Genomic DNA, 23,397 nt, shown 5'->3' on the forward strand with positions numbered 1-23,397 from the left:
GCTATTTAATTAGTTTATCATGGGGCCAGTTCATGAAAAGCATCCCAAATGAAGGGCCGGAGAAATATGACTTGCAATATGAGTGATGACACAACAGCATATAAGAGCCCATATGTTGTATTTTTGCTCCTTAAGACACCCACGTTGTATTTTTCTACATTAAAATAATAATATATTATATTTTGAAACTATATAATATCACTGCATTGTACAATGTGGCTTTTTTTTTATTACAAATATTCAAATGTTGTATTTCTGAGCACAATAAAAGCAGTGCATTGCTTAAATAGGCCTCTTCTACATTCAGACACATTCAGATGTTATGTTTTGAACTGCATAATAATTATGGATGCAACAACTATAGATTTTGGTTGTACGATTATATAGTCTGAAGAATAATCATGGTTTCACGGTTATCACGTCTAATGTAAATTTACGCTTTATATTAGGATAGTATTTAAATGAACTGTTTTTATCATCTGCGTTTATACATAATCATTTTAATTATTTGTAATAATTCATCTAACATATCTTTTGTTTACATTGCATTGAAAGACATGCACAACTCTCACCACTATGGCGTGAGATGTTTTCTACTCGGTGCATCTATAAGGCGCGAGCGCATCGCTCTGCTTGCGCATACATATTGGCCTATAATCTTACATTGGAAATAACGAACTTTTGTGCGGAAAAGACACGATATGTGAATGGCCCACTGGTATAGTTAATCCAGTGTGTGTGCGTATTAGCCTGGGTATATAAGCTCGAAAATTTAAAGTAGCGCACAGCTGGCATAACTTAAGCCTTTACGATTGTATCCAAATGTTTTCGACTACCCGCGCCACTTAATGTCAGGTGACTCACACTCTGTGCAGCCTTCAACTGCAGCTTGTGGTGTATTGAACAGACTCACGTCACTTCATAACTATAGACCGTTTTTTGACTGAACTAAATTAAGTTTTTGATGTCTTGGTAACACTATTTGGAGGGCCAGAACAAATTGCCTCGCGGGCCAAGTTGAATAGCCCTAGCATATAGCCTAAAGGTGCAATTAGTCAGGACTTCAGGGCTTTCAGACAAAAAAAAATGTCCACACTGTAAAAAAAATGCTGTAAAATTGCGGAGACATAGCCTGGATTTACATTTCTGTGCACTTCTAAATACGTTACCGGAGGTATGTCTGCTCGCAGTTTTATTTTTTGCAAATCCACCAGAGGGCCACTGTGTACCCTTTCTGATTATCTCAAATTTCTCTCGCTTGTCCTCCTCTCACTTAAATCCACCAGAGGGTGCAATATACACTTTAGCCGACCAGGTCAGCTTGCTGTCGACTGACTGACTGAATAACTGACCCACCCACTCCCTTCCCTAAACCCAGTTGATAGTGTTTTCAACAGCAATCTAGTTAAAAGAAATGCTGTCACAGTCGTGTGATTTCACCACATTTTTTAGCCTGTTTATTTATTTATTTCATATATTTTTTTGCTTTTGTTTAACTGGATTTCTGGAAATGTTCTTCATTGGACTCGAACCCTGTTGTCACCGTCAACTACGCTCTACACTACTTCCAGTTTCGAGTTAGCAGTGTTATCAGAGATCTGAGAAGTGAGTTAATTCGTCAGATTTTTAGGGCTCAGAATATACAAACATGAAGGAATTGTATGATCAGGATGATAAAATACACAAAAAACACAGATCTCCGACAACACTGCTGTCTCCAAACAGGAAGCAGCCAGGTTCGTCACTTTGGGATCATCAACACATTCACATTGTGCTCTGCACTATTGGCAGTGCACAATATAATTTCATGTGATTAAAAAATCTTGAAAATAAAATAAACCGTTTGAAAATGAACTTCAGAACTGTGACTGGTGCAAACCAACACATATCAGTGATTCAGCATGTACATTTAATAATTTGAAAGAGGTTTAATTTGTATTAATTGGATTATAAACCTTACCATTTTGTTGGAGTGCAGTGAGTGAACTATTCTGTGCTTCTGAATGGCTGTATTTAAATATCTATCGTGTTTTGTTTGGTGCAAACAGCCAAATTTCTTATCACTGCAAATCTCATCACAGTTGCTTGTGGTCTGGACACGGGGTTACAATGTAACCTGCTCACCTAAAGTTTACATTATATTTATACCATTTGATAATTAATAACCACCTTATGTGGAACTCTGAATCGGCGTCTCATTTTGGAGTCTGCTACTGTCCACTGGAGGTCGCATTTTTGGCTGCAGACACATGAGAGCCTTCATGACTGAATGAATGAAATACTTCGTTTTCCACCAAGGCAACCCGGGGTGCTGAAATATAATTGGCTACACTGGCAGTGGGTGGGTTAAATGACCAAAACAAAGACAGATGTGTCGGCACACGTTCAAAGCAGAATATCTGACTTCATAGTTCTCAAAGTCTTGTGTATTTTTAATTACAAAATGGTTTCCACATCAGGGGCAGTCACCACCACCAAAATTGCTCAACTTTCATAGCATAAATCACTCGCCTCATAACTTATAATCTCTGTAGTTCCAAAGAAAAACGCTTATGAAACACAGTTAAAGAAAAAACCCTGACTGCATGTTTCTGACAAGTTCTCACTTATCTATCACAAAGAGCGTGGGGTACACGGGATCCTGTGGTGAAGCAAAACAGTGGGATATCAACGGTATCTTGCCTTTTGCAAAAACCAAGTCATTAATTAATTCCTTCCTTCTACATCAGAGTCACAGATTGAAACTAACCAAGAGGCCCCTTTGCAATTAAGATGCACAGATCCAATTAAGAGAGTGATTAATTGCTGCGGAGGGAATTTAAATAGGAAAGGCTGCAAAATAAGACCCAGCGGTCGGTCCTGAAACTGGTCCACCATCAGAGAGGACGAGGAATCAAGGAAATAATTGACCGGCAACGGGAGGCTAAAAAGTTTCATTCTGAATCAGAGCTATGAATGATGACTGTATAAAACAATACCGTCCATTATCCTGTTGAAAGAAAAATAGAGCGTTTCCAGTCATATTCTTCCAGGAACAATTCATCTGCGGGATGCCACATTAACTTTATAGCCAGCTTTTATTGTATGTCAACATTGTCTTAAACTGTGTATACTTCCTGACAAAAGTCTTGTTGCCTATCCACGTTTTAGGAGAAACAAATAATAACTTGACTTCTAGTTGATCATTTGGTATCAGAAGTGGCTGATATGAAAGGCAAAAGCCTCTAGATTACGCTTATTTTACCACAATAAAATATGATCATGCCTTGATTATTAATGATTTAATTAGGACAGTAAGGTCTGACTTTGCTTAGACAAAAGTCTTGTCACTGAACAGAAATAATGTCCAGTATAGAATATAAAGTCATGCTGCAGTGGAAAAATAATAAATATTGTGTCTGACTCCATCATGAGCTTGGAGGACTGCATCCGGACATCTCTGCAGTGACTCAAATCACTTATTAATAAAGTCATCTGGAATGGGAAAGAAAGCGTTCTTGAAGGACTCACAGAGTTCATCAAGATTCTTTGGATCCATCTTCAATGCCTCCTCCATCTTACCCCAGACATGCTCAATAATGTTCATATCTGGTGACTGAGCTGGCCAATCCTGGAGAATCTTGACCTTTGCTTTTAGGAACTTTGATGTGGAGGCTGAAGTATGAGAAGGAAGCGCTATCCTGCTGGAGAATTTGCCCTCTCCTGTGGTTTGTAATGTAATGAGCAGCACAAATATCTTGATACCTCAGGCTGTTGATGTTGCCATCCACTCTGCAGATCTCTTGCACACCTCGCATATTGATCAGAACCTCAAACCATGATTTTCTGTCACCAAACCTGAATGATTTCTATGAGCATCTTGGGTCTATGTAGGGTTCTAGGTCTTCTGCAGTATTTGTGATGATTGGGATGCAGTTCAACAGATGATTCATCAGAAGAATCCACTTCTGCCACTTTTCCAAATGATCAACTAGAAATCAAGTTATTATTTGTTGATCTTACAACTGGGATCGACAACAAGACTTTTGTCAGGTACTGTATGTTTTTATTTCTCCTGTGGAATCTGAAACTAAGTTGATACATTTGAAACTACATTAAGTCTAATAAGCTTCCTAAATATATAAACTGTATTTATTTATTATTATTAATTTATTATTATTAATTATAAATTATTATTCCTGCTGTGAAATAGTATTTTTTAATTTTCCAAGTTTCCAAAGTTAACGTTTTGCTTCCAATACATTTTTAAACAATAGTTTTAACTAGATATTAAAGTTTGAGGACAAACTTTATGGTGGCTTGAAAAGCCGAGTCTAAAAGTTTGAAGTCGTTTTAAAGTGTAAATAACTGAAGCAGTTTTTATGAAGTTTGAAACAGTCGGCATATATAAGTACATATATGTTAGCATGTTTCTAGGTTGTTGCTAGGCGGTTGCTAAAGTATTCTGAGTGGTTGCTAAGCAGTTGCTAACATCAATTAGCATGATTCTAGCATTAATTAGCATGTTACTAGCATTTTTCTAGCATGAATTAGCATGTTACTAGCATGTTTCTAGCATGAATTAGCATGTTGTTAGCATGAATTAGCATGTTTCTAACATGTTTCTAGCATGTTACTAGCATGTTTCTAGCATGAATTAGCATGTTACTAGCATGATTCTAGCATGAATTAGCATGTTACTAGCATGATTCTAGCATGAATTAGCATGTTACTAGCATGTTTCTAGCATGAATTAGCATGTTATTAGCATGATTCTAGCATGAATTAGCATGTTACTAGCATGATTCTAGCATGAATTAGCATGTTACTAGCATGATTCTAGCATGAATTAGCATGTTACTAGCATGTTTCTAGCATTAATTAGCATGTTACTAGCATGTTTCTAGCATGAATTAGCATGTTATTAGCATGTTTCTAGCATGAATTAGCATGTTTCTAGCATGAATTAGCATGTTACTAGCATGTTTCTAGCATGAATTAGCATGCTACTAGCATGATTCTAGCATGAATTAGCATGTTGTTAGCATGAATTAGTATGTTACTAGCATGATTCTAGCATATTACTAGCATGTTACTAGCATGTTTCTAGCATGAATTAGCATGTTACTAGCATGATTCTAGCATGAATTAGCATGTAACTAGCATGAATTAGCATGTTACTAGCATGTTTCTAGCATGAATTAGCATGATTCTAGCATGAATTAGCATGTTACTAGCATGTTTCTAGCATGAATTAGCATGTTACTAGCATGTTTCTAGCATGATTTAGCATGTTATTAGCATGTTTCTAGCATGAATTAGCATGTTATTAGCATGATTCTAGCATGAATAAGCATGTTACTAGCATGATTCTAGCATGAATTAGCATGTTACTAGCATGTTTCTAGCATGACATAGCATGTTACTAGCATGATTCTAGCATGAATTAGTATGTTACTAGCATGATTCTAGCATGAATTAGCATGTTATTAGCATGATTCTAGCATGAATTAGCATGATTCTAGCATGAATTAGCATGTTACTAGCATGATTCTAGCATGGATTAGCATGTAACTAGCATGATTCTAGCATGAATTAGCATGTTACTAGCATGTTTCTAGCATGAATTAGCATGTTATTAGCATGATTCTAGCATGAATTAGCATGTTACTAGCATGTTTCTAGCATGAATTAGCATGTTACTAGCATGTTTCTAGCATGAATTAGCATGTTACTAGCATGATTCTAGCATGAATTAGCATGTTACTAGCATTTTTCTAGCATTAATTAGCATGTTACTAGCATGTTTCTAGCATGAATTAGCATGTTATTAGCATGATTCTAGCATGAATTAGCATGTTTCTAGCATGAATTAGCATGTTATTAGCATGATTCTAGCATTAATTAGCATGTTACTAGAATGATTCTAGCATGAATTAGCATGTTACTAGCATGTTTCTAGCATGAATTAGCATGTTACTAGCATGATTCTAGCATGAATTAGCATGTTACTAGCATGATTCTAGCATGGATTAGCATGTAACTAGCATGATTCTATTATGAATTAGCATGTTTCTAGCATGAATTAGCATGTTATTAGCATGATTCTAGCATGAATTAGCATGTTACTAGCATGTTTCTAGCATGAATTAGCATGTTACTAGCATGATTCTAGCATGAATTAGCATGTTTCTAGCATGAATTAGCATGTTACTAGCATGATTCTAGCATGAATTAGCATGTTTCTAGCATGAATTAGCATGTTATTAGCATGATTCTAGCATTAATTAGCATGTTACTAGAATGATTCTAGCATGAATTAGCATGTTACTAGCATGTTTCTAGCATGAATTAGCATGTTACTAGCATGATTCTAGCATGAATTAGCATGTTACTAGCATGATTCTAGCATGGATTAGCATGTAACTAGCATGATTCTATTATGAATTAGCATGTTTCTAGCATGAATTAGCATGTTATTAGCATGATTCTAGCATGAATTAGCATGTTACTAGCATGTTTCTAGCATGAATTAGCATGTTACTAGCATGATTCTAGCATGAATTAGCATGTTTCTAGCATGAATTAGCATGTTATTAGCATGATTGTAGCATGAATTAGCATGTTACTAGCATGATTCTAGCATGAATTAGCATGTTACTAACGTGTTTCTAGCATGAATTAGCATGTTACTAGCATGAATTAGCATGTTACTAGCATGATTCTAGCATGAATTAGCATGTTACTAGCATGATTCTAGCATGAATTAGCATGTTATTAGCATGATTCTAGCATGAATTAGCATGTTACTAGCATGATTCTAGCATGAATTAGCATGTTACTAGCATGATTCTAGCATGAATTAGCATGTTACTAGCAAGATTCTAGCATGTTACTAGCATGTTTCTAGCATGAATTAGCATGTTACTAGCATGTTTCTAGCATGAATTAGCATGTTGTTAGCATGATTCTAGCATGAATTAGCATGTTTCTAGCATGAATTAGCATGTAACTAGCATGATTCTAGCATTAATTAGCATGTAACTAGCATGTTTCTAGCATGAATTAGCATGTTGTTAGCATGATTCTAGCATGAATTAGCATGTTTCTAGCATGAATTAGCATGTAACTAGCATGATTCTAGCATTAATTAGCATGTAACTAGCATGTTACTAGCATGATTCTAGCATGAATCAGCTTGTTTTTAGCATGAATTAGCATGTTACTAGCATGTCACTATCGTGTTGCTAGCACCTTTCTAGCAAGATTAGCATGTCAGTAGGAAGTTTAAACTGTTAGCGTGTGTTAGAATAGCTAGTCACAGTCTCTGGGACAGTTGCTAGGGTGCTGAAATTGGTTGCTAGGGAGTGGCTAGTAAGTTTAAAGGTAATCAGTGATTGGCTGCTGGCTAGACTGAGTTGAATAAGGCCAGACTCTAGTCTGTAGGACAGTCTGATGCAGAGTTATGAGCTCACAAAGGTTGATCCAATGTTAAGTAAATGGGAGTCTTTTACAATGGAAGTCTATGGGACAGTTGCTAGGGTGCTGTAAGTGGTTGCTAGGGAGTGGCTAGTAAGTTAATAGTCATCAGTTATTGGCTGCTGGCTAGACTGAGTTAAATGAGTCCAGTTAGAAGTCTGTAGGACAGTCTGATGCAGAGTTATGAGCTCACAAAGTTTGACCCAATGTTAAGTCAATGGGACTTTTGGGATTTTTCTGGGTCGTTTTTCGGAAAACCCAAGGTCGGATCAGTTAGAAAAGATATAGCAACCCGAGTCAGACCAGTTTGAAGGTTTGACGAAAGTTTGAAGTATGTAGCTTGAAAGGCCTAGGAGGAGATACACTTAGAAATTAGTCTCAGAAGAATAAGAAGAAGAAGAAGAAGAAGAAGAAGAAGAAGAAGAAGAATAACTAGATTATTAAAGTTTGAGGACAAACTTTGAGGCTGGCTTGTGAAAGTCTGTTGGTAATAGTTTATTTAATTTAAAGTAGTTTTAAAAAGTACGAAAAGATAGATAGATAGATAGATAGATAGATAGATAGATAGATAGATAGATAGATAGATAGATAGATAGATAGATAAATAGATAGATAGATAGATAGATAGATAGATAGATAGATAGAACAATTAGCATGTCATTAGCATGATTCTACTATGAATTAGCATGTTATTAGCATTATTCTAGCATGAATTAGCATGTTACTGGCATGATTCTAGCATGAACTAGCATGTTACTAGTATCATTCTAGCATGAATTAGCATGTTACTAGCATGATTCTAGCATGAATTAGCATGTTACTAGCATGATTCTAACATGAATTAGCATATTGCTAGCATGATTCTAGCATGAATTAGCATGTTACTAGCATGATTCTAGCATGAATTAGCATGTTACTAGCATGATTCTAGCATGAATTAGCATGTTACTAGCAAGATTCTAGCAAGAATTAGCATGTTACTAGCATGATTCTAGCATGAATAAGCATGATTCTAGCATGAATTAGCATGTTACTAGCATGGTTCTAGCATGAATTAGCATGTTACTAGCATGATTCTAGCATGAATTAGCATGATTCTAGCATGAATTAGCATGTTACTAGCATGATTCTAGCATGAATTAGCACGTTACTAGCATGATTCTAGCATGATTTAGCATGTTACTAGCATGATTCTAGCATGATTTAGCATGTTACTAGCATGATTCTAGCATGAATAAGCATGATTCTAGCATGAATTAGCATGTTACTAGCATGGTTCTAGCATGAATTAGCATGTTACTAGCATGATTCTAGCATGAATTAGCATGATTCTAGCATGAATTAGCATGTTACTAGCATGATTCTAGCATGAATTAGCACGTTACTAGCATGATTCTAGCATGAATTAGCATGTTACTAGCATGATTCTAGCATGATTCTAGCATGAATTAGCATGTTACTAGCATGATTCTAGCATGAATTAGCATGTTACTAGCAAGATTCTAGCATGAATTAGCATGTTACTAGCATGATTCTAGCATGAATTAGCATGTTACTAGCATGATTCTAGCATGAATTAGCATGTTACTAGCATGTTTCTAGCATTAATTAGCATGTTACTAGCATGTTTCTAGCATGAATTAGCATGTTATTAGCATGTTTCTAGCATGAATTAGCATGTTTCTAGCATGAATTAGCATGTTACTAGCATGTTTCTAGCATGAATTAGCATGCTACTAGCATGATTCTAGCATGAATTAGCATGTTGTTAGCATGAATTAGTATGTTACTAGCATGATTCTAGCATATTACTAGCATGTTACTAGCATGTTTCTAGCATGAATTAGCATGTTACTAGCATGATTCTAGCATGAATTAGCATGTAACTAGCATGAATTAGCATGTTACTAGCATGTTTCTAGCATGAATTAGCATGATTCTAGCATGAATTAGCATGTTACTAGCATGTTTCTAGCATGAATTAGCATGTTACTAGCATGTTTCTAGCATGATTTAGCATGTTATTAGCATGTTTCTAGCATGAATTAGCATGTTATTAGCATGATTCTAGCATGAATAAGCATGTTACTAGCATGATTCTAGCATGAATTAGCATGTTACTAGCATGTTTCTAGCATGACATAGCATGTTACTAGCATGATTCTAGCATGAATTAGTATGTTACTAGCATGATTCTAGCATGAATTAGCATGTTATTAGCATGATTCTAGCATGAATTAGCATGATTCTAGCATGAATTAGCATGTTACTAGCATGATTCTAGCATGGATTAGCATGTAACTAGCATGATTCTAGCATGAATTAGCATGTTACTAGCATGTTTCTAGCATGAATTAGCATGTTATTAGCATGATTCTAGCATGAATTAGCATGTTACTAGCATGTTTCTAGCATGAATTAGCATGTTACTAGCATGTTTCTAGCATGAATTAGCATGTTACTAGCATGATTCTAGCATGAATTAGCATGTAACTAGCATTTTTCTAGCATTAATTAGCATGTTACTAGCATGTTTCTAGCATGAATTAGCATGTTATTAGCATGATTCTAGCATGAATTAGCATGTTTCTAGCATGAATTAGCATGTTATTAGCATGATTCTAGCATTAATTAGCATGTTACTAGAATGATTCTAGCATGAATTAGCATGTTACTAGCATGTTTCTAGCATGAATTAGCATGTTACTAGCATGATTCTAGCATGAATTAGCATGTTACTAGCATGATTCTAGCATGGATTAGCATGTAACTAGCATGATTCTATTATGAATTAGCATGTTTCTAGCATGAATTAGCATGTTATTAGCATGATTCTAGCATGAATTAGCATGTTACTAGCATGTTTCTAGCATGAATTAGCATGTTACTAGCATGATTCTAGCATGAATTAGCATGTTTCTAGCATGAATTAGCATGTTACTAGCATGATTCTAGCATGAATTAGCATGTTTCTAGCATGAATTAGCATGTTATTAGCATGATTCTAGCATTAATTAGCATGTTACTAGAATGATTCTAGCATGAATTAGCATGTTACTAGCATGTTTCTAGCATGAATTAGCATGTTACTAGCATGATTCTAGCATGAATTAGCATGTTACTAGCATGATTCTAGCATGGATTAGCATGTAACTAGCATGATTCTATTATGAATTAGCATGTTTCTAGCATGAATTAGCATGTTATTAGCATGATTCTAGCATGAATTAGCATGTTACTAGCATGTTTCTAGCATGAATTAGCATGTTACTAGCATGATTCTAGCATGAATTAGCATGTTTCTAGCATGAATTAGCATGTTATTAGCATGATTGTAGCATGAATTAGCATGTTACTAGCATGATTCTAGCATGAATTAGCATGTTACTAACGTGTTTCTAGCATGAATTAGCATGTTACTAGCATGAATTAGCATGTTACTAGCATGATTCTAGCATGAATTAGCATGTTACTAGCATGATTCTAGCATGAATTAGCATGTTATTAGCATGATTCTAGCATGAATTAGCATGTTACTAGCATGATTCTAGCATGAATTAGCATGTTACTAGCATGATTCTAGCATGAATTAGCATGTTACTAGCAAGATTCTAGCATGTTACTAGCATGTTTCTAGCATGAATTAGCATGTTACTAGCATGTTTCTAGCATGAATTAGCATGTTGTTAGCATGATTCTAGCATGAATTAGCATGTTTCTAGCATGAATTAGCATGTAACTAGCATGATTCTAGCATTAATTAGCATGTAACTAGCATGTTTCTAGCATGAATTAGCATGTTGTTAGCATGATTCTAGCATGAATTAGCATGTTTCTAGCATGAATTAGCATGTAACTAGCATGATTCTAGCATTAATTAGCATGTAACTAGCATGTTACTAGCATGATTCTAGCATGAATCAGCTTGTTTTTAGCATGAATTAGCATGTTACTAGCATGTCACTATCGTGTTGCTAGCACCTTTCTAGCAAGATTAGCATGTCAGTAGGAAGTTTAAACTGTTAGCGTGTGTTAGAATAGCTAGTCACAGTCTCTGGGACAGTTGCTAGGGTGCTGAAATTGGTTGCTAGGGAGTGGCTAGTAAGTTTAAAGGTAATCAGTGATTGGCTGCTGGCTAGACTGAGTTGAATAAGGCCAGACTCTAGTCTGTAGGACAGTCTGATGCAGAGTTATGAGCTCACAAAGGTTGATCCAATGTTAAGTAAATGGGAGTCTTTTACAATGGAAGTCTATGGGACAGTTGCTAGGGTGCTGTAAGTGGTTGCTAGGGAGTGGCTAGTAAGTTAATAGTCATCAGTTATTGGCTGCTGGCTAGACTGAGTTAAATGAGTCCAGTTAGAAGTCTGTAGGACAGTCTGATGCAGAGTTATGAGCTCACAAAGTTTGACCCAATGTTAAGTCAATGGGACTTTTGGGATTTTTCTGGGTCGTTTTTCGGAAAACCCAAGGTCGGATCAGTTAGAAAAGATATAGCAACCCGAGTCAGACCAGTTTGAAGGTTTGACGAAAGTTTGAAGTATGTAGCTTGAAAGGCCTAGGAGGAGATACACTTAGAAATTAGTCTCAGAAGAATAAGAAGAAGAAGAAGAAGAAGAAGAAGAAGAAGAAGAATAACTAGATTATTAAAGTTTGAGGACAAACTTTGAGGCTGGCTTGTGAAAGTCTGTTGGTAATAGTTTATTTAATTTAAAGTAGTTTTAAAAAGTACGAAAAGATAGATAGATAGATAGATAGATAGATAGATAGATAGATAGATAGATAGATAGATAGATAGATAGATAGATAGATAGATAGAACAATTAGCATGTCATTAGCATGATTCTACTATGAATTAGCATGTTATTAGCATGATTCTAGCATGAATTAGCATGTTACTGGCATGATTCTAGCATGAACTAGCATGTTACTAGTATCATTCTAGCATGAATTAGCATGTTACTAGCATGATTCTAGCATGAATTAGCATGTTACTAGCATGATTCTAACATGAATTAGCATATTGCTAGCATGATTCTAGCATGAATTAGCATGTTACTAGCATGATTCTAGCATGAATTAGCATGTTACTAGCATGATTCTAGCATGAATTAGCATGTTACTAGCAAGATTCTAGCAAGAATTAGCATGTTACTAGCATGATTCTAGCATGAATAAGCATGATTCTAGCATGAATTAGCATGTTACTAGCATGGTTCTAGCATGAATTAGCATGTTACTAGCATGATTCTAGCATGAATTAGCATGATTCTAGCATGAATTAGCATGTTACTAGCATGATTCTAGCATGAATTAGCACGTTACTAGCATGATTCTAGCATGATTTAGCATGTTACTAGCATGATTCTAGCATGATTTAGCATGTTACTAGCATGATTCTAGCATGAATAAGCATGATTCTAGCATGAATTAGCATGTTACTAGCATGGTTCTAGCATGAATTAGCATGTTACTAGCATGATTCTAGCATGAATTAGCATGATTCTAGCATGAATTAGCATGTTACTAGCATGATTCTAGCATGAATTAGCACGTTACTAGCATGATTCTAGCATGAATTAGCATGTTACTAGCATGATTCTAGCATGATTCTAGCATGAATTAGCATGTTACTAGCATGATTCTAGCATGAATTAGCATGTTACTAGCAAGATTCTAGCATGAATTAGCATGTTACTAGCATGATTCTAGCATGAATTAGCATGTTACTAGCATGAATCTAGCATGAATTAGCATGTTACTAGCATGATTCTAGCATGAATTAGCATGTTACTAGCATAATTCTAGCATGAATTAGCATGTTACTAGCATGATTCTAGCATGAATTAGCATGTTACTAGCATGATTCTAGCATGAATTACCATGTTACTAGCATGATTCCAGCATGAATTAGCATGTTATTAGCATGATTCTAGCATGAATTAGCATGTTATTAGCATGATTCTAGCATGAATAAGCATGATTCTAGCATGAATTAGCATGTTACTAGCATGGTTCTAGCATGAATTAGCATGTTACTAGCATGATTCTAGCATGAATTAGCATGATTCTAGCATGAATTAGCATGTTACTAGCATGATTCTAGCATGAATCAGCATGTTACTAGCATGATTCTAGCATGAATTAGCATGTTACTAGCAAGATTCTAGCATGAATTAGCATGTTACTAGCATGATTCTAGCATGAATTATTATGTTATTAGCATGATTCTAGCATGAATTACTATGTTATTAGCATGATTCTAGCATAAATTAGCATGTTACTAGCATGATTCTAGCATGAATTAGCATGTTACTACCATGATTCTAGCATGAATTAGCATCGTTCTAGCATGAATTAGCATGTTACTAGCATGATTCTAGCATGATTTAGCATGTTACTAGCATGATTCTAGCATGAATTAGCATGTTACTAGCATGATCCTAGCATGAATTAGCATGTTACTAGCATGATTCTAGCATGAATTAGCATGTTACTAGCATGATTCTAGCATAAATTAGCATGTTACTAGCATGATTCTAGCATGAATTAGCATGTTACTAGCATGATTCTAGCATAAATTAGCATGTTACTAGCATGATTCTAGCATGAATTAGCATGTTACTAGCAAGATTCTAGCATGAATTAGCATGTTATTAGCATGATTCTAGCATGAATTAGCATGTTATTAGCATGATTCTAGCATGAATTAGCATGTTATTAGCATGATTCTAGCATGAATTAGCATGTTACTAGCATGAATTAGCATGTTACTAGCATGATTCCAGCATGAATTAGCATGTTACTAGCATGATTCTAGCATGAATTAGCATGTTACTAGCATGATTCTAGCATGAATTAGCATGTTACTAGCATGATTCCAGCATGAATTAGCATGTTACTAGCAAGATTCTAGCATGAATTAGCATGTTACTAGCATGATTCTAGCATGAATTAGCATGTTACTAGCATGATTCCAGCATGAATTAGCATGTTGCTAGTCATTGCTAGCATGTGAACCATACAGGATTTATGGTGTGCTAGCATGAGTCAAATAAGCCAACCCCCGCTTCTCTACGATGTTCTGATACTGAGATATAGCTGCTGTTATATCGTTGCTAGGTTAGTCTGTTTTGTTGCTATGGAGTTGATTGACAGCTTAGACTGATGATGTATCAAAGCTTCTTGCCAGTATGAACAGTTAAAAACAACCCCCATGTCTCTATAACACTGCAGCAGGACGATATCAATCTGGGCCTCTATAATGGCAGTCTATGGGACAGTTGCTAGGGTGCAGTATCTGGTTGTTAGGGTGTGGCTAGAAAGTTAAAAGGCCATCAGTGATTGGCTGTTGGCTAGACTGAGTTAAATGAGCTCAGCCATTAGTCTTTATGACAGTCTGATGCAGAGTTATGAGCTCACAAAGTTTGATCCAATGTAAAGTCAATGAGCATCATTTGCAATGGAAGTCTATGGGACAGTTTCTAGGGTCCAAAAGTGGTTGCTAGGGCGTGGCTAGAAAGTTTAAAGCTCATCAGTTATTGGCAGTTAGGTAGTCTGAGTTAAATGAGCCCAGTTAGAAGTCTGTGTGACATTCTGACGCAGAGTTATGAGGTCACAAAGTTTGCCCCCATGTTAAGCCTATGGGATTTTTCCGGTGGTCCCGGGACGTTTTTCGGAAAACCGAAAGTCGGATCAGTCTGAGGAGATATAGCAATCCGAGTCCGAATAGTTCGGAGGTCTGGTGCGAGTTTGGTGGTCATAGCTTGAAAGCTCTAGGAGGAGATAGAGTTAGAAATTTAGTCTCAGAAGAAGAATAATAAAAAAAATAATAATAATAATAATAAGTTTAAATAGGATAACAGTAGGTTGGCTTTGACAAGCCAGCCTAATAATAAGTTTAAGATAGATAACAGTATGCTGGCTTTTCAAGCCACCATAATAATTTCTAATAACCTATTTGTTTTGTCTTTGCCATAATGACAGTAAATAATATTTTCTAGTTATGTTTAAAGATAATAGTATTCAGTGGAATTTAAAGGCTAAACAATGTTAATTAGGTTAACTAAGTTTAATTAGCAAATCACTGGACAACAGTGGTTTGTTCTGTAGCCAATCCAAAAATTATAATTTCTAAATGAGGCCAATAAATATTGACCATAAAAAAGAGTTTTAAAATACTGTTTATTTCAGCTAAACCAGAAGAAATTAGACTTTCTCTAGAATAAAATAGAGTTGAAGTCAGAATTATTAGCCCCCCCCCCTGTTTATTTTTCCCATGATGACAGTAAATAATATTAGACTAGATATTTTTCAAGACACTTCTATACAGCTTAAAGTTACATTTAAAGGCTTAACTAGGTTAATTAGGTTAACTAGGCAGGGGTGCGTTTCTAAAAACCATCACTAGCCAAATAAGGTCGCAAGTTCCGTCATTACAAACATAGTTTGTTAATTTGGCATTTCCCAACGAATATTCAGACTAACGTTGTACCCCAACGTTGTGGGGACGTTGCATTTTGTTTGGAAATGAAAATCCAACGTCCAACCTAAAATCAACCAAATATCAACATCTAATGATGTTACAGCTTGATGTTGACCAACGTCACGTGGACGTTACCAATATGACTTCTACCAGATGTTGGATTTTGGTTGCCAAACCTGATGAATAAATGTCAGTATTTGACGTCAATATGATGTTGGTTTAAGATGTTGTCTTTATGTCAGATTTTGGTCAGTTTCTAACAACCTAAAATCAACCAAATATCAACGTAGTTTGACATCGTTATTGAACATCAAAATAACATTGTCCTTAGACGCTGGCATTGAACTTTGGTCACCTGACGTCACAACCTAAATCTAACCTAATATTAAACGTCTTAAGATGTTGTGTGCCTGCTGGGCAATAACTAAATGCACTACAGAATGTTACGTTTACACACACATCCACAAATTACATGTAAATGCATCAGCTTTTTACAACGTAATACTCACTACTCTTGAGTACTTTTGAAAGGTCTACTTTTTACTCATACTTTGATTAATATTCAGAACAGACACTTTTACTCTACTCACACTACATTTTAAGGCAAGTAATGGCTCGTTTCCACTGACTGGTACAATACAGTACGGGTCACCTTTATCAGGCTTGCATTTCCACTGTTAAAAGGGTACCAATGGTACTCTTTTGGTGTACGACAGAAAGTTTCAGTCAACGTCATTTTCGCTCGAGAACATGTCACAGAAAAGCTATACAGGTCGTTCACATATCATATGAGAGGCACTTCTCACAAAACAGATGCTTCATACACATAAATACTTCTGTATAAATGTTCATTAATAACTTTTCTATGAACAAGAGTTGATTATAACGTAACGTCTAATGTAACGTCTGCAATTATATAAAATAAATAAATAAATAATTAAATGCAACATATATGAACACAGACAGACCCTTACAGTCTCCGATATGTTAACAATTACAGAAAAACTACACACAGCAGACATTTAGTCCTTATTGGGTTAAAAAACAACACACAATATAGCCCATTGTCAGTGCAAACCACTCATCTGTGTCTTTAATCTTCGGCAGAACATGTAGCCTCTGTTAGACAGTAATTCTGTCATTTTGAGTTCATAATAGTCCAAAAGGTGATGATAATAGTTAAACATGGCAGTTTGTTCATGTTTGCTGAAAAAATAATGTGCTCCTTTTTTTTTCGGCTTCTCCTTTGTTTTTTCACGCGTCACTCTCGCATTTGTCGGTTTCTGACAGGATCGGGTTTCAAAAGCACGTTAATAATCCAGCACACATCATTATCATGAGTTTAAGAAGTTTGTTATTTCAAATATAGACATGCACGCGAGCGCAAGCAACAAAACGAAACCGCTCGCGCTTCAGACTGGCTTGTAAAAAACTACGGGGCACAGGATAAATCTGCTGTTCTTCTTGGTTTTGTGGCTGTTCATCAAGATGACGACAAGGTTTGTTTAAGCTCAGGTCGACCATGGCTCGTTATTATATGTGTATTTACGCTGTAATCTCTCGGCTGTGAATTTAAAACATGGCAGTTCCTTTGTTTTCATCCTGGCTTGCTGCGAGCGAATGACGTATCTCTGTAAACCAATAGCGTTCAGCTGCGCATCTAGCTCCGCCATTTGGTACCCTTTCTCGTGTTTGGTACCCTTTCGAAAGGTTGCCGAAAAAGTGGTACGGTACGATTCAGTTCGGTACACCTTTTGACAGTGGAAACAGCCATAAAAGCATACCGAACCGTACCGTACCACTTAGTGGAAACGGGCCATAATGGTACTTTAACTTAAGTATGATTTTTCAGTACTTTTTCCACCACTGGGCACAATGTACAGTAAACGATCAATTTGAACCTGAATTTGAACCTACAGTATATATCACCCATATGAGCAACACAGCTCAACATATCCACTATAATTTCAATGCTGTATTTCAATAAACCTGCTTTATAATGTTGGCCTTCACCTCTACGTCAGTCTCGCAGCCAGCATGTGTTCATTTATCCTGCTAACGAGAATAAGTTGAGTCCATGTGACCATTAAACTGGAAAAAGCCTGACATACTGGTTTCCTTTCATTAAATCAACTGAATGAAAGGTGGAAAAGATCAGTGCTCTGTTCATAATAAATATTTAAGGGTCACATCGCCATCTCCAAGTATGAGCAGTAGTAATAATGATGCTATAGCCTTCGCAAAACAAACAAGCATCGTCGATTGTGTTCAAACCGGGACCTGAAATATAATGTCAAAGTTGTTTGTCATCACCATGGAGCTGATTATCCAGACAAATAAATCATACCTGCAAATAGAAACACATAATTACACTGTGATCTTGGCAAAGCAACGGGAAGAGGATGAATAAAAGAAAGCGTGAACTAAAGACGCCAATAGACACTCAAGAGAATAAATAATCGCTGAAGGCTCTTAAGCCTGTTTTTTTCAATGCTTTGCTGCAGTTCCACAAGACTTTCTGGAGATTTCTTCCACGCTTAAAGGGTCACAAAACACATTTGTTGAGATGTTGACAGTCATATATGTCACACATTGCTAAAAAAAAACCTTTTAGGACACATATATTTCACTAAAAAGTGACAAATGGTTGTTTTTGTGTTGTTTCGAGCAAATTCGGTCTTCCAGTTTGAAAAGAAAATGTAAAGCTGCGTCACGACCATGAGATCACTGTGTAAATTCCAGCGTGTAGACTGGATGTCTGTACCGGCGGGTACAATGTGACGTCTTTGAGTTTTCAGCATTAATTCATGAGAAAGACTTGGTTTGAACCAATCAGCGCACTCTATTGTGAATGAGGTAAATATGCATGATATAGCTTCAAAGACTCCTTTTACCTGTTACGGTTTTCAGATGACAGAGACAACACAATGTGTTGCCTACTGTAATTCAAACAAGTGGAAGAATAAGAATTGTTCAGAGACATGGGTCATCAGTGTTGCGTTTATAAATGTGCTGCAACAAAGGTTTTGTTTCCATCTCCCTGTGATGAGAGCACCGCTTGTGTGTCGCCATGTGGATTACAGTGGTCTGCTAACATGTAATGTTGCCCTTACAAAAAATAACTGCAGTAAACTTAAGTAAAACTGCAGTACAACAGCAGTATTTAGAAGTATAACTGCAGTAAAATTAGGTACAATTGCAATACAATGAAGTATAAACACAGCTCAAATACAGTACAATAAAGTTCAACAGCAGTATAAGGGCGTACTCACACTATGTACAGTTGCCTTGAAACGGGCCAAAGCACGCTTGTCCCCCCTCTAGTCTCCCCCAACGGCCCGCACTCACATTACATTCGGGCCTGGGCACGCTTACATCATCGATGATGCGCTGTTCAGTAAGTGGAGATTTCTTTAGTTATATATTTTTAGTCGTTTGGGATGCAGTGACACGCAGTCAGATAATTCGCCGAATAGATCAGCCATTTTTGACGCTCATAAACAATCATAAAGTCCTCGTGCTGCAGGAATTAGGAGATTTGCTGAAGGCACAGCTGTCATGCAGTGAGGGGTTTGCGTCTTTAATAAACTACAACAGTTTGCGTTTATTGAACAGTAAGAATGAATAATAAATCCATATCAAGCAGTCCCTTAAAAGTCACGTCTCGCTTTCAGTTTTGGGCTCAGGCGCGTTTTGCACTCACACACGAGTCCGGTTCAGAGCACTCACACTTCTCAAACGATCCGGGAAAAAGGCCTGGGCACGGTTCGAATAGCATAGTAGAGTACGCCCTGAGTTGCAGTAAACTGAAATTAAAACAAGTAAACTCCGTCTTTACTGCACTTGTGCTGCTGTAGTCTAACAGCATGTAATTGTAATTTCAAGTAATTTTTTTAAAGTTTTTTTTGCAAAAACGAATAATAAAAATAACTGCAGTGAACTGAACAGTACCACATCAGAAGCCTATATACAAGGATAACTGTGGCAAAACTGCAGGATAATAAGGTATAAACACAGTTCAACTACAATGCAATAAAGTTCAACATGCAGTAAAATCTGCAGTACAACTGAAGTAACATTAAATAAACTGAGAGGGGCAATATAGTAATATGTTATATAATTTATTGCACTTAGGTACATAAGTATTACATTAAGTATTGCAGTATTGTAGATGTATTTCTGTAGTTACTTATACTTCTGAAAAGTGCAATACAATATATTGTGGTAGTACTTCAGCAATACAACTGAAGTACTGAATTTGGAAGCCCTTGTCCATCCAGCAGGAATAGTTGTAGTTGTACTGCAGTTGTACTGTAGTAGTATTTCAGTTGTATTGTAATTGCGGTATGGCAGTTGTACTGCTTTAGCAGTACTGCACTATAGTAGTAGTATCACTTCAGTTCTATTGCAGTAGTTGTACTTCGTTATAGTAGTATCACTTCAGTACTATTGCACTGTAGTAGTACTTTTACGCTGTTACCAGTTTCTCCAGTAGCTCACCAGGGTTCGAGTCTGGTGAAGAACAGTTCCAGAAAGCAGGTAAGACAAAAACAGAATCCACAAAATAAAATAAACAAGTAAATGACAGGGTGAGAATGTGTTAAAAATCTGAAAACATGGTAAAAACCAGACGAGGGCTTTTCTTTTTTTTGATTGCTCTTTAAAACTGTTGGTTGGGTTTACGCAAGTGGATGGACGGGTTAATCGGTGCTTTTGAAAACACTATTGGTCGGGTTTAGAGGAGGAGGAGGGTTAGTCAGTCGATAAGTCAGTCAGTCAGTCAGTCAGTCGACAGCAGCCTCTGGTGGATTTACACGAGAACAGCAGGCACGAATGGCACTCCCGAGAGAAGTTTGAGATCTCAAAAAGCGTACAGTGGCCTCTGGTGGATTTACACGAGAACAGCAGGCACGAATGGCACTCCTGAGAGAAGTTTGAGATCTCAAAAAGCATACAGTGGCCTCTGGTGGATTTACACGAGAACAGCAGGCACGAATGGCACTCCTGAGAGAAGTTTGAGATCTCAAAAAGCATACAGTGGCCTCTGGTGGAATTGTGAAAACAAAAATTGCAACAAAAAGTACTTCCTCTGACATATTTGGCACTCCCCTGAAATGTATACAGAGGAATGTTTGCAGTATGAGTCTGGGTTTAAAATAACATAATGCTCTGTCAGCTCTCATTAACATAGATCTACAAAAAGGTTAAATCACCTTCGCTACTTGAGCCCTACCTCCCCTAAACACATACGAACATTGTGATTAGCTGTGCCTTTCCCTGCTGTCAAGTGAAGACTGATGTGGTACGTTTAGATGTTTGTAGCACTAAAACAGTAAGGGAATTCTCAGAAGAATCAGGTCAGATATGAACATCATAATAATAACGGACATAATAATAGTAACCATGGCTGTGCAACATTCAAATTTCAGTTTTGGCCTCCACAACGACTATGAAAAAACAGCAATCGTGATACAATGGTAATTGTGTCAAAAGCAAATCTACGCCCTTGCTAATGTCTCAGACTCAGACACAGTTTAAAACTAGATTAAAGACTTATCTTTTCAGTAAAAATGTATCATAACAGTAGGATGAAGTTAAATCTCTTCAAATGCATTCTACTCTACCATTTCAATCTCTGTGATTTGCTCTCTATTTCTGACTCTAGAGATTGTGCAGCACCACTCGATCAGATCCAAGACTTGTGAAGAGATTATGCCAAACCTATGAGGAAAAGTCCTTCCCAAAATCAGAAAAGTCCTTAACTTCTCTGATTTCTAATGTAATAGTGTGCACTTTTGTAAAGCTGCTTTGGAAAGATATTGTGTTATTGTGAAAAGCACTATACAAGAAACATTGAATTCAATTCTCAGAAATAAAGGAGTCAGAACAATGTCTTTTCAAAAGGTACACATAATTACTTAAAGGGTAATATTACTACCTAAAAGTACCAAAGTGTACCCTTTGAAATTAAGTACTAATATACCTTTGAACCCATAACAATCAATGAATTGCTGCACTAGGTGAGATTATTCCTGGTGCCCCTTGTGTCACAGTCCCAGGCCATTGAATAATGACTGTTTAAAACATTTATACAGATACTCAGGAGTTTTGCAAACAGGTGAGAAGCGAGACTGAGTGCATAGGGCCCTAGCATGTGGTGGGCCATAAGCTAGCAAGAAGTGTGTCCCTGCACAACTGGATAGACTGTGTCATCATAGAACAGGAAGAGCTAGATAAAATTATAAATAGTTCTAAACCAGCTATGTGTATGCTAGACCCAATTCCAACAAAATTACTGAAAGAATTGCTACCTGTTATAGGAGAACCTCCACTTAACGTTATCAACTCTTCTTTGTCTTTAGGCTATGTTCCAAAACCTTACAAGCTAGCTGTTATTAACCCTATTATTAATAAACCACAACTGGACCCCAGCAACTTAGCTAATTATAGGCCAAATCTTAATCAGATCTCAAATCTTCCATTTATGTCTGAAATACTAGAAAAAGTTGTTTCTGCTCAATTATGCTCCTTTCTGCAGATGAACAATGTTTTTGAAGTGTTTCAGTCAGGTTTCAGAGCTCATCACAGTATAGAAACTGCATTAGTGAAAATAACCAACGATTTACTCTTAGCTGCTGACCAAGTGTGCATCTCGTTATTAGTTTTACTGGATCTTAGTGCCGCATCTGTCACCATCGTCCACATTATCCTAATAAATTGCTTAAATTCTACAGGTGTCCAGGGACAGGCCCTACAATAATTTAATTCGTACTTAGCTGACCGATACCGGTTTGTGAATATTAATGGACAGCCTTCACAAATCAGCCCAGTAAAATACGGGGTGCCTCAAGGATCAGTTTTAGGCCTATTGCTGTTTACAATATACATGCTACCCCTGGGAGACATTATTAGAAGACATGGGATCAGCTTTCACTGCTATGCTGATGATACTCAATTATATATTTCAACTAAACCTGACGAGACGTCTAATCTGTCCAAGCTAACTGAGTGTATTAAAGATGTTGAAGACTGGATGACCAACAATTATCTTCTCTTAAATTCAGACAAAACAGAATTATTACTTATTGAGCCTAAATCCTGTACACAGCAGATCTCACAACTCGGCCTGCAATTAGAGGGACACAAAGTTAGCGTTAGCTCGACTATAAAAGATCTGGGTGTCATATTAGACAGCAATTTAACTTTTAAAAATCATATTTCCCATGTCACAAAAACTGCTTTCTTTCATCTGAGAAATATCGCTAAGTTACGAAGTATGCTATCCATCTCAGATGCAGAAAAGCTAGTCCATACTTTTATGACTTCTAGGCTGGATTACTGTAATGCACTGTTTGCTGGCTGCCAAGCATTCTCTATTAACAAACTTCAATTAGTACAAAATGCAGCTGCCAGAGTTCTTACCAGGTCTAGAAAATTTGATCACATCACCCCAATTT

Source organism: Danio aesculapii, chromosome 2, assembly GCF_903798145.1.
Source record: "Danio aesculapii chromosome 2, fDanAes4.1, whole genome shotgun sequence".
NCBI classification, from domain to species: Eukaryota; Metazoa; Chordata; class Actinopteri; order Cypriniformes; family Danionidae; genus Danio; species Danio aesculapii.